A 14,275-nucleotide genomic window follows, 5' to 3' on the forward strand; every position below is an offset into this window, starting at 1 on the left:
AATTGAAGTAGTTGCCACACACGCACACACACACACACACACACACACACACACACACACACACACACATTGCATCCCATTTCCAGCTACACATCTACCTCTCTTACTCTGTATCCATCTTAGGACTCCCCTCAGTACACACACACACACGCACACACTCACAGCTCAACCCCCAGTCATTATGGATGTGTCCAATCACCATGAATTTCCTTAAGTTTAATTAATTTTGTGCAGCAGGTCTGGGCTCTATCTATCCATCAGGTTTTATGCGCTGTCTCCCGCCCACCTCTCCGTCTCCTATCATCCCCTCTTTAAAGCAGACATATTGATTGGTGCTTGTCGTCGTTTTTATGAAGCGGTCAAGAGTGCTTTTCTTTCTTTCTTTTCCCTCTATCCTTCCATCCATTGTTATGCGGGCAGTGAAAGCGAGCGAATGGTGACTTGTCGCTCCGGTAATAAAAACGGAGGCCCCCCCTCGACAGACGCGGTCAAATTTGGCTCTGATTGGCAGTTATGGTTTTTGACAGGCGGCCAGCGGAGGCGTTTAGCATTTTAGAATCCGACTACTGCTTTACTTGGATCAGTTTTTTTCCTTTTCGAGTGATGATGAATGAGGCGGGCCACAAAGGTGTCTGCTAGGTGATCTCGGAACACCGGAGGTATTTTTTAATTTCCCTTGTTATATTGGCTCCGACGACGGGGGCGTGGCGCGCTCTCGCGGAGGGAGAAGGGCAGAGAATTAGCAGCGCAAACCCGTCGATTTCCCCCCAGATCGGAGAGACGGAGAGATGGAGAGTGAGAGGCGGAGAGATAGATGGAGAAAGAGAGTGCTCTTCCTCAGGAGGCCTGTGGTTTAATTGAGTTTATGAAGCAATGGACGGAGCAGATTGATGGAGGACATCCATCTAATAGCACCCGGGTCTCTGCAGAACTCTGTCGTCCACTCGCACTCTCCATCTTTCACCTGCTCTTCCTCTCTTTTTCCCCTTTGTTATTCCTCTCTTCATCTCACTTACTGTCCTCCTACCTCTCTCTGTCTCCCTCCCTCTTTCAAAATCCCTCTTTTTTCTCCGTTCCTCCTTCACTCTTTCTCGACACTCACACACGCTCTTTAATGCCGTATGACCTGATCCGTTCTACATTCACCCCTATCTTTTTAACACATTTCCTCTCTTCAACCTCTCCTCCTTGCTCTCTTTTTCCCCCTGCATTCATCTTTCTCTCTCCCCTCCATCTCCTCCTGCTCATTTCTCTCCCTTTGTGCTTTCTCCCCACCTTTCTCGCCGCTCCATTTTCATTCTCTGTCTCTCGCCGTTCCTCGTGGCGCTGCTCCATCTCTCTTCCCCTCCGCATGGCCAGGCTGCAGTGTCTGTGGGTGTGTGTGTGTGTGTGTGAGTGTGTGTGTGTGTGGGGCTGTGATTGTGTCCAGGCCTTGTTGTAAGGTCGGGCCATAAAGGCAGAAGGCTGTGATGGAGCTGGGAGCGCGAGCAGCAGTCTAAATACGGCACCTGCATATGGTCAGCAGCCTGACATGTCTGCCCGCATCCATCCATCCACCCTTCCTTCCTCTGCCTGACCACACACACACACACACACACACACACACACACACACACACACACACACAGACACAGACACACACGCAGATCCCCATGCATTCAAACATAAACATAAAAATGTGTACAGACACTCAAATATCCAAATTCAGGTGCACATGTATGCACAAACACACTCGTGCATGCACAAATGAAAGTATGCATACACAGAAACATGTTGGCACACATATACACTCCCACACCCATGCACACCTATACACACACACACACACACACACACACGCCTTGAACTCATTTTGCCAGCCTGTTACGTTCCCGACTGTGTGTTGACAGCTGGTTGCAGACAGAGAGCCGACCAGATTGATGGAGCTGTCGCTGGCCAGGCCTGCAGAGTTGCAGAGTTGCACGTGTGTGTGTGTGTGTGTGTGAGAGAGAGAGAGAGAGAGAGAGAGAGAGAGAGTATTTGTAGATTGCACAAAGGTTAGAGAGCGAGAAAGAAAGAGATAGATGCCTGTGAGATGCACAGTAATGCGAGAGAGGGAGATATTAGATGCTAATGAATGCATATTGTATGAATAAAAGAGCAGCGAGCGAATGTGTGTCGGGTGAGGAGTGTGTGCAAGTGTGCAGCAGTGTGTGTGTGTGTGTGTGTCCACCACGTGCGCATGGATTGATGTTCCCGTTCTCTGCAGTCCCCGCCTGACTGGTGTCAGTCAGCGCCGCGCTGTTACCCCCGTGATTATGAGTCTCACAGCCCCGTTCTCCTGTTTAACCCTTATCTAACCAGACAAGCTGCTGTTTACTTATTTTTTAACCTTTATTTTCCAGGGAAGACTGACTGAACATGCATCTGGTCTGCCTTGCTTTATGCTTACACAGTTGCACATTCATACCTGTGAGCTGCCCAGTGCAACCCCATCTTTTATTATAGGTCATTTTTCAGGATACTTTTACTTGAAGGGGTTCATTTCAAAACACTACTGTAATTTGCTACCTGAAATTCATCCGCCATTTCAAAAACACATAGTTCTATCCTCAGAAACAACTATTTTGTAAGCAAAAGTCTTGGGAATGACTAAGAACTTTAACTATAACCTGTAATCGAATTTGCTTTCATGCCAGCAGTCATTTTGTAGTTGTAGGCATCATTCTTTTCAAATGGTGAACATCTTGTTTTGGAATGAAAATCTTTAGTTCTACCTTATTAGAGAGTTTTGAATGAACAGTCACTAAAAAGATAATAATGTGATACTTCACTGGATCACTGAAATCAGGTGCTGTAGTGTTTATTTGGAAGGAAAACCTGTGTAACCTGTATACTTTTGAGGACCAGCACTTCCCCAGCTCACCATGGCCCAGTTTCCAGCTGCACGCTCCCCAGTCAATCACAACATTAGCTGGATTACCTCCAAAATCCTACTACCCACTCTCTTCCACTCTGTCTCTCTCTTCCACCACCAGACTCATTGCTGTACCTTCGCTCTTTCTGCCTCTTCCAGTCCAGCTCTCTTTCTCTCTCCCTCTCTCTCTCGTTCCACAGCTCATGTTCCATTCTGTTAGTTCTGCAGCGACTGCGCGCCTCCCTCTCTCTCCCTCCCTATGCAGCTGAAAATGTCATCTCCCTTTTCTCTCAGATTCCTTTTGTCCTTCCTTTCTTCTCCCGGTATTATCTTGCACCGTCTCAGTCTTGCGATCGTTCTTTTTTTGGCAATATTCCTTCAGAGGGAGGATATTTCCTCTCTCTCTCTGCCTCTCTCTGGCTCTCTCCCCTCTCTTCCTCCTCTGGCGTTTTGGCGTTTTTTTATTCATTCTGTTCTCTGTCGTGTCATTATCGACTGCAGTGAGTGGCTTTGTGCGGCCGCTCTTCTCTTATCTGGGCCTGTCAGGTGTCGGTTCAAATCCATTCAGCAGTAGGATGCACAAAGGTGGGCTGGTAAAATGCCAGCTCTGCCTCCATACTGGACTGGGAGGAATATTTTTAGGGTTGGACACACTGTATGGCACTAAATCTCCTCTTGATTCCCTCTTTCTCTCTCTCACTTTGTCTTTTTCTTCATCTGTCTGTCTGTCTGTCTGTCTATCTCTATGGGTGGAAGAAAGGAGTTACATTCAGGCTACTGTACTTGTACTTTTAGAAGTCAGCAATTACACTTTTACTTGAGTATGCTTTAACTTAAGTATTGTAAATTTTACATCGCATCTATTACAGAGTATACATTTTGTAAGCTCTCCATAGCCATTGCCTCAGAAACTGGTTGTAAATGACATCTGCATCAAACCTGTGCAAACATAGAGGTAACGCTAAATTAAACAGTTATTATAATAACATATTATTAAATTTGAGCAATATTAAATGCTCAAATTTATCCATGATAGTAGCTTAGTTAACATTAGCGTAAAAGCCATCCAGCTGCAGTAGGTATTATTGGCAAGGGCGTCACTTTGTGTTGAAAAGTGGTGGGGACATAAGGGCTCAGATGAAAAAACATTTTTTAAACGGTCTTCAGCATATGCGATTTTAGGCAATGTAATGGGTGGGATCGGTATGAGGTGAGGAGTAGATAATTACGGTGAGAAAAAAATTGCATAATGGCGCATCAAAAGGGCATAGCCTAGGCTACTACAGAGTCGACAATATGAAAATACTCAGCATAAAATGCACAACAACGTCGACCGCACAAGTACAGTCATCCATATGCATCACATCCACAGCTGCAACACAAGTCAAGAATTTGTTAAAGTTACTGATCGGCGCATGCATGTTTTTGGGTCATTTTAGAATTAGTAGGCTAGGGGGGATTTTTTTTTTTTTTAGCTTATGTTACTTTTTTTGGACAATGCGCATTTGTTTCTTCTATATTTACATTGCATTGTATGTTTTCTTATTGTGCAAATAAACCTTTCTCAAAGCGTTCTCATTTGTTAGTTAACATTTCTTGGTGCAAGCTATTTTTCAGAACATTTTTAACAAATTATGCTTTTAAAAAGTGATGGGGACAAAATCGGCCATTTCAAAAAGTGGTGGGGACATGTCCCCAGTGTCCCCAGTGTAAATGACACCTATGATTATTGGTTTGTGTTTGCCTGATTGTTATCTAGCTAGTTTGCTAGCCTTGCTAGCTTAGCTATCTAGTTCGATAGCTAGTAGCAAAAGAAACATCAATGTACAGAATTGAATAATGGGGATGGGCATTTTCATTACCCAATTGTTTATTACCCCATTACCCTAACCTCATCTAACCTAACCTAGCCTAGCCTAACCTAACCTAACCTAGCCTAACGTAACCTAACCTAACCTAGCCTAATCTAACCTAACGTAACCTAAACTAACAAAACCTAGCCTAATGTAACCTAACCTAACCTTACCTAGCCTAACGTAACCTAACCTAACCTAGATTAACCTAGCCTAACCTAACCTAACCTAGCCTAACGTAACCTAACGTAACCTAACCTAACCTAGCCTAACATAATCTAACCTAACCTAGCCTAACCTAACCTAGCCTAATCTAACCTAACGTAACCTAACCTAAACTAACAAAACCTAGCCTAATGTAACCTAACCTAACCTTACCTAGCCTAACCTAGCCTAACCTAGCCTAACGTAACCTAACCTAACCTAGATTAACCTAGCCTAACCTAACCTAACCTAGCCTAGCCTAACGTAACCTAACGTAACCTAACCTAAACTAGCCTAACCTAGCCTAGCCTAACGTAACCTAACCTAACCTTACCTAGCCTAACCTAGTCTAACATAATCTAACCTAACCTAGCCTAACCTAACCTAGCCTAACCTAACCTAACCTGGCCTAACGTAACCTAACCTAACCTAGCCTAACCTAACATAATCTAACCTAACCTAACCTAACCTAGCCTAATCTAACCTAACGTAACCTAAACTAACAAAACCTAGCCTAATGTAACCTAACCTAACCTTACCTAGCCTAACCTAGCCTAACGTAACCTAACCTAACCTAGATTAACCTAGCCTAACCTAACCTAACCTAGCCTAACGTAACCTAACGTAACCTAACCTTACCTAGCCTAACGTAACCTAACGTAACCTAACCTTACCTAGCCTAACCTAGCCTAACGTAACCTAACCTAACCTAGATTAACCTAGCCTAACCTAACCTAACCTAACCTAGCCTAGCCTAGCCTAACCTAACCTAGCCTAGCCTAGCCTAACGTAACCTAACCTAACCTAACCTATCGCATCTATCTATAGGATAGGTTGGATACAGAATCACAGTGCTCTTTATCATAAATTCCTAGATAATGGTAATATCTGTGAATATCTCTCTCTATATTCTGTATTAGAAAGGCACTGAAAGATTTCCTTTTGCCGATGGAATGCAGAGTCCTTAGTTATAATGCATTAGTATTAGCTGGACGGCTGAATAAGTAATGTTAATGTAATATTCTAGTTTCCTCTGACCTGAATGAGAACATACACTGGTAGGCTACTGAGCCCCGGGATGCCGGCCTGCCATGGGAGAGAGAGAGAGAGAGAGAGAGAGAGAGAGAGAGAGAGGGGGAGAGAGAGAGAGAGAGAGAGAGAGAGAGAGAGGGAGAGCTAGTGTGGACATGGTTTGTGGCATTTGGCTTTTTGCTCTCTCCGATGGATTTGGTCCAAACCCCTGAGACACACAAATGAACTGTGACATCTATGACAGCTGGAGCTGCCCACTGCCCCGTACACACACACACACCCACACACACAGACACACACACACACACACACACACACACACACACACACACACACACACACACACACAGTGCACTACATCCTTAGACAGATGTTTTCAAGACTAATTCGAAATCTAGTCCTTGAAGCTGTGGGTAAACTCTATCTGATGCAGGTGTAAAGATGGCTAACCAAGACCAGAATCTTGTATTTCAAAGGGTTGCAAAAAGGGCCTGAGAGCAAAAAGTTTTTGCTAAGCAGTATTACTCAATATTAGATAACATTAGCCTTTGCCTCATGGTTGGGATTATAGTTGTCTACAAAAACAATCTGTACACTGGACCTTCTATCAGGGAGCCTTAGGAAATATTGTGGCCTCCAGTGATTTGAGAAGCATAACTCTTTTAGATAACGGGCTCAGGCCCAGATAAAAGGTGACCTGGTGGAATGCAGACTGACTGTCTGACTCAAAGTCCCCATTATAACTGGCATTAACATGCATCTTGTATCCGGAGTGTGTCTAGATATGAGTTCGCCAGATTACAATTCCCCCTGGCATTAAAATGAGTCTCCTGTGTCCACACTGAAATATGACTGCTCTTCCACTTGCGAAAAGAAACTTCCTCCTTTACATCCTTTAGAAAGATGGTGTTGTTATCAGCACTATTTCTAACTTTTCAAAACAAAGTAGGAGGTTGTCTTAGATAACAGGTGTATCATAGGCAATAGCTGAGGAGAAGGCAGTTTATGCAGCTGTTATTATTACTATTAATAATTTTGTTGGTTACTAATTTCATTACCCTATAGTTTCACGTTTCTATCAGTGAATCAAGTTTGCCTGCCATGTGTCTGTGTGCAAATGTTTATTTCTGTTTACATAGTTGCTATATGTAGTTTAGTGATGCATTACATGTACACCTTGTTGTTAAAGAGCAACTAAACCCAAAACCCAAATCTGTGGTGAAGCGACAGGTGTGGGTTTGTGGGTGCCAGGTGATGTCACCACCTGTTGTACTCTATAGAATGTGGCATCACCTGGCACCAAAGACCAGCCAATAGCAGATGGCCAGTTCAGTACCCTATTTTTCACCATTAGGTGTCAGGCTTCACCACAGATTTGAGTTTGGGGTTTAGTTACTCTTTAATGTGGCCAAATGTGTCTCTGGTCAGGTGGTTTGGCTGTTTGGGTCTACAATACAGCTTGGGTGTATTTACACCTGGGGTTTTTATGCATTTCAGCTCTATCCAAATACAATTTAAAGTCGAGATGAAATGAAAAATGCATTTTTAACCCTTTTAGATCACATCCCCAGTCATATTGTGCACCTATTTAACAATATATGCCAAAAAAAATACAAAAAATCAATTTCTTTGTATTCTTATATCAAAATCCAATCATGTTTTCTTCCTGTAAAACAAAATATGCTGTGTGCTTACGTAAGCATGAACCAACCAATTTCAACCAATAATATCATGACATCCACCCATCAATCATTCTTCAACCTCTAGTTAGCCACACCGGTCATATGAAACCGCACTTCACCGTTTCTGGGTTGTAACTGACAGAGCAATATGGAGAGAGATAGGAAGAGATGTGTGTTTGGATATCAGTGGGCAAAAACTTTGTTTTCATTTCCAAAACAATGTCGCTGAGGTCTAATTCATTCATCTCTACCTTGTCCTCCTCCTGATCTAACAACAGGTGAGGGAGGTGTGTGTGGAGCCAACAGTCCTCTGTAGCTCCGTTTCTCTCTGTAGCTCCGTATCGCGCTAAACTCTAAGCCCCGCCCACTGTTTAGCGGCCCAATCAAATGCGAAGGATTTGATTTAAATCCCTCTTGTAACTGTACACCGCTCAAATATTCCGTTTCACTGGGAAGTACGTCACAGTACTGAAGCTAAAGACGCTCTAACTTCCGTTTCAGTGGGACTTTAAACATCCAGGACTTATGCCAATGTTGGTTGTAATGGGGTCAAAAAGAGACTGGGGTTATGTTGACTGTTACTGACAGCTTTAATGAAGCGGTGGAGTAGTTGTAAATATACTGTATGTTCAATGTAGCAGTAATTTTTTATTATCTTGAAAATTATCTTACATCTGCCTGATACCACTTAATAAAATAATGCCATCAACTTATATCATAAAGATTTGACTTATGGATTTACTTACAAAAAGCTGGGTAACTATTTCACACATAAACAGGTGAGTAAAGTAAAGCAAGTTTAGGTGGGTTTACCCTCTACTATATCCATAGCTGCACACTTTATGAGAGCAGTATGGATGAAAACACACAGAGACACAGTGAATTTGTCTTCTACACCTCTGGGAGCAACAGCAGGGGAGGACAGTATTATAACAGTGAGATTGCTATGTCGCCTCTGTTAAAGAATCACAAGTGCATTTCCATCCTTTCTTTCTGCATGTGTGTCATATCCCCAGCGCTGTCTCCCAACGGCATACATCCTGCTTTTCCTCCTGGCTGGGTTGTCGACTGTGTGTTTGTGTGTGGAATTCACACGTGTCTGTGTGTGTACGTGCATGTGAGCATGTAGTAAAAAAACATGTCAGTGTTTTCTGCATCGTGCCGCCATGTGTGTTCATGTGTAAACATCTGTGTTCATTTTATTCACATCATTTACACATTACTTACTTTTTTACACATTAGATATGCTTATTTTGCTCTATTTCTCTCGGCCTTGTGCATAAAGGACAGCATTAGCTATTCTAATGTTTGTGTGTGCACATGGCCGACATAAGGACACCTGCAACAGAGTATTTTTAGAGGTCAACTCTCTCTCTCTTTCCCTTACTTTCTCACTTACTCTCATATCCGCTCATTCTATCTCTCTCTCTCTCTCTCTCTCTCTCTCTCTCTAAATAGCTCCCACACCCCTCTCTGTTCTGTAATATTCCTCCAGGTCAAAAACTGTGAATGTTCCAAGCCATCTAAATTACAGTATGTCTTTATTCCAGGATAGATGGGCAATTACATTAACAGTGTCAAAACCAATTTTCTGATTAATCTACAAGACGTTTAATGTAAGCCACGGTAAGAATAGAAATCGAGTCAGACAGCTCTTTCATTTTAACCATCCAACTCTCCAGACATTCTTAACTGGATTAGTCTATTGACCCAGTCGTCAGGACGTTGCTGCACGCCTTGATAAACAATTGGCTACAGTATTCCAGTTAAGTAGGCAGCCATGTTTAGGTTGTATGTGTGTAGATATGGGGTGTAGGTGTGTGTGTGTGTGTGTGTGTGTGTGTGTGTGTGTGTGTGTGACAACATGCAAAAGGCTTTACATGTTGTCCATGTTGATGACCTCACACACTTGAGGGGTCTAAACACATCCAGTCAAATCTGATGTCAGAACAAATTACCTTGCAACACGCCTCTTCGGGAGACCCAGACATTGGGGCCGCATATGAAAGAGAGAGAGAGATAGATAAGGGGAGGAGAGAGAAGAGAGATAGAAAAGGAGGAGAAAGGAAAGGGGAGCTGTTTTCTTCCCCCACTCTTTAACTGAACACAGGTCATAAGAGGGTGAGGAAGCTGGTAATCCCCTTCTCTCCGTCTCATTGGTAAACCAAGTGGGATTGTCAGATAATGTGATCATGGCCGTCGGCGCTACACTCCCGATCCTAACAGAGAACTGTTATCTATTGATAGATTTCATTATTTCCCCACCGTGCTGTTTTGATGCATGTCACTTACCACTGAACCTGAAGGGATACTTTGCGGGGGAATCAAGCTTGGGACGGCCCAAACTGGGTCAAATGAAAGCTTGAAGCGGATCTTTGAGACGACTGCTTGTAACAGTTTCTTCGCTAGCATTAGCATGTGTTGTCACAGCAAGATCTGAAAGGAAAATTCCACCCTCACATACTCTTACACTGTTACATATCATCAGTCAGTGATGTTCAATGCATTTCAAGAGTTATTTTGAGGTGAAGTGTTGTAGTTTACCTTTATGTTGAACCCAATTTCCCTCAAGCTGCCTCGTCTATTTCTATTAGGTGGAGAGAGCAATAGCAATAGCGATAGCAATACCCATAGCGTAGCGAGAGTTTTTTCAGTTGACAAAAAGCGAGAATTGCACGTCTTGTGGTTGCATTGCATTCTGGTCTATTGAGGCTACTGTCGGTGGAGAAATTGGTCTCTCTGCCTCTTCTACAATGGATTTCTCCCTGTATGATTGTTGAATGTTGGTGCAAAATGGTGAGTGTAGAAAGAAGCTCTTGCTCTTTGACTTGGAGCAGACACCAAAACCTGATGCTTACTGTTGATGTTTTAGATCAGTGAAAATCTCTTTGCTATCAAATGCAATTGTAGCTCTGCTGGAAACATCTTGACATGACGTCACATTGTCTACGTCTGAACAGTTATCCACAGAAATTAAAAAAACAAACCACCAAACAACAAAATTCCACCAATAGCTGTGTTTGTTTTTTTAACAGTGTTAATGTGTTTTAGGGTGGATTTTTCCTTTAATGAGGAAATGGTGTGGGTTGGATCTTTGACTGGCACAAAATGTACTTTACCTTCTTTTCATCTGATGTCACTTCTGCATAGAGATAACTGACACTCACAGGTACAGTTAACAAATGAATGCTGCAGGCTATTTCTTGGAAGATTTATTGAAACAGAACACATGGGCCAACGTCGTATGAGTGCCTATAGACATTTCAGTCGATCAATCAGTCAAAACTTTATTTATATAGCATTTTATACACAAGGAAATTCTGTTCGTATCCCCTCTTTCTTAAAAAAAAAAAACGTCTGGAGAAATTTGTCCTTAAGTTGCGGAGTGTGACGTCAGATTGCCCAGTCTGCCTTTACGTCTATAAAAAGCCCTTATATAAGCTGAGTAGTCAACAAATTTCACAGCAGACAAGTGGTACAGCATACATATATACACAAGTAGTACATAGCAATCCAAGGCAGCCTACTGCCGCCCGTTAAAAGTATCATGAAACAACACATGATTTTTTTGCAGATGGAAAAGCTGCACAAGAATCACAGAATCTCTCTTTCGTCTTTCAGCTAATGTGTCACCAAAGCACTTGGATACAATGCATTGTTTATTTTATTTTTTATTTTTTATTTTTTTTGTCAAAGTTGAATACATGAGTGCATGTATACCACACAATGTAACCCCAAAAAAAAACCAAATCACAAGCTTCAAACGTATGACGTCCTCTGGTGGTAAGGGCGTGTGTGTGTGTGTGTGTGTGTGTGGGAGGGGGGTGGGCGTGGGGGTAGGGGGGATGGGTGCGTAGCCTTGAGTCTAAAATCTGGAAGCACTTTAATCTTTCCATTGGTCAAATGAACTTTTTTTTTTTTTTCATTTGTTTTTGACAGGACCTCGATCCTTGAAAACACGGTACAAAAAAAACGAAACAAACGAACCCAACAGAAAACGAACCAACAAACAACGGAACCATACACCATAATCAATATATTGCTAGGGATCACGGAACCCAAGTATGTCTACCAGGTTGCATTCAGATCACCTGTCGTAGAATACTTGCATTGTTCCTTCGTTAAGAGAGGAAGCTTTACAAACAACAGTCAGTTCGCTCTGTTGAGCGAGTGGCGCCATAGTCAGTCAGTAATCAGTAGAGATTGAGTAAACGCACTCTAATCTGATGATCCAAAACAGCCGCGACATTCTCACTGTTTTTGGATACAGAAGCATCAGTTAGGTGTACTCAGTTTCTTCTGATTAAGGGGTTTTGGTCCTGTTTTTGTACCACGGAGTCGTGGACATCGTATGGAAGATATAATTAGTGTTATACCTCTGTGGCTCCAGTGTCTTGTTTCATGTGTGTGTATGTGTGTGCATGTGTGGTGAAGTATTTACATTGTCCACTATCGAGGCCTATCAGAGGCTTTCCAGTCAAGTTTTTAAGCTTAATCAACAGTCCAACTGTTTGCTTAGGCCATCCTTTGTCATAGCGGTCCATCCAGCGCTGGAAAAAAACACACCCTCCAGCAGTTCCTGGATCCAAACTGCCCGACCGCAGGGAAATAAGATGTCACTGTTTAGAAGTGGATCAGGATATTTGTTTCTTGCGGAGCTGGCACCTCTGACGCGGATGCAAGTGGAGACTCGAGAGCCGCAGTGCTTGTTTAAGCGTTGTGAGCCAATCACGGCGCCCGGCTAAGTTTGAGGAAAACAGAAGTTGTCAGCTTCTGTATCTTTGCCTTTGCTGGTAGCCTGTCCTCAGGCTTTGTTTGTCCTGGAGGGCTCACCGTAGGCTCCGCTCCTTAATTGTCATTTCCTGGAGCCCAGTGTTGCTATGGTATCAAAACTCCAGCACTGCTTGTTTAGCTTTGCCCGGTTAGCGCTCGTATTATAACCCCCAAGGTCTTCAGCCAGTGTTGGAGAATTTTTTTATAGGATCTCAATTCCTACAAGAACCAACTATGACGACAGCGTGGTAGAAAATCTATTTGTGTTCCTGTGGATGCTGGAATTGTGTCATTCAGATCACATACATACTTCCCTGTCCGATGGCAGTCGCGGAACGCTTTTGAACGCTGGTTGTTTTGAGGAGAGCAGAGAGATAGTGCCCGGAATTTCATTATTTTTTTTTTTATACGAAGACCCAGACAAATCAGGATGAAAAACAACCGTCGCCATATCAGCTGGGCCCATGCAACCCATTTTCTGTCTTCTCTCTCATCTCCTTCATCTCCTCCCAAGCCCCCCTGCAGAATCCTTTCCTTTGCTCTCCTCCTCTCCCCCCCCCCTTTTTTTTAAACACCCACGCCCACATTAACCCCCGCCACTAATATCAGAGAACTCTAAAAGGGGCTGCAGACAGACAGAGAGAGAGTGAGAGAGAGAGAGAAAGAGGAGGATGAGGATGGTCGGGTGCTTATTGCTTTACTGACGCATATTGCTTGTTTACCCGCTGTCATTCCTCGTTTGTTCTCCACCTCTAATGCATCGCGAGTGATTAAGGACAGACCCCACAGAATATTTTGGTAGGGCTTTCAGAGGCCAGAGAGCCTTTCACATTTCATATCAAGTGACCCACTAAAAGAGCGGCACCTCGCGGAAATAGAAGCCAGAGAAGCGGGGTTGGTGGGGGGGGGCGACATGCAACACGGTGCATTAGGCGCTGTGCATTGCCGGCTCCAGCGTAAGCGTAGATGTGCTCGATGCATATTCATACCGTGCATATCCCATTGATGCTTTTCTATTCATGATCCCCATTCTCCGCTGATCCCCCCCCTATTACAAAAGCATGCCAGCGGCTCCGAAAGTGGTTCTTATGCCGCTTGCCTAACGGGTTTTTCACATCGAGGAGAGGTGAAGTGCACGAGCCAACGCCGCATTACGAACAAGCATGACAGCGCTAAATTATTCTCTCTGCTTAAAGTTTGACTCGGGCGCTAATTTTAGCCGCCTGCGTAAGTCACAGCGACCATAGAATGAAGATGCAAATCGGGGAAATTTGGCTGGCTGATTTTTCTGCTTGCAAAGAACAAATCAGTGAGTTCTGATTGGTTTCAAATTGCTATGATGGCATCTCAGTTACATAAACTCCACTCGGTTTTGTTTTGAAGATAGCAGATTAGTACCTGCAAAATCTCCAAAGGTGAATAATATATCGCAAAACATCTGGTCATGCATGCCTCAGCCTGTTTGTGGATCCTAGAATGTGTGTGTGTGTGTGTGTGTGTGTGTGTGTGTGTGAGAGCGCTTGCCCATATGTGTGAGAGTGTATCAGGGAGTAAATCTGGTGTCTGCCATGCTGTAGCTGGCTCTATCATTAATTATATCCCTCCCCCCACCCACACACGCACACACACACACACACACACTGAGAGGACCCAGTGAGACTATCATGGCTCATAACAGCTTGGAGCACCGGGCACCAAGCACCAGACAAGGGAGGAGGAGGGGTGGGAGAACGCCGGAGGCTGCCCCACCATCGCTCAACCCTCCTTGGACACAGAGGCGCCGAGGGAGGTCGGGGGGGGGGGCCCTGCTGGCGGTGAGAGGCTGGCAGGGAGGA

This window comes from Centroberyx gerrardi, chromosome 7, assembly GCF_048128805.1.
Source record: "Centroberyx gerrardi isolate f3 chromosome 7, fCenGer3.hap1.cur.20231027, whole genome shotgun sequence".
Taxonomy (NCBI): Eukaryota; Metazoa; Chordata; class Actinopteri; order Beryciformes; family Berycidae; genus Centroberyx; species Centroberyx gerrardi.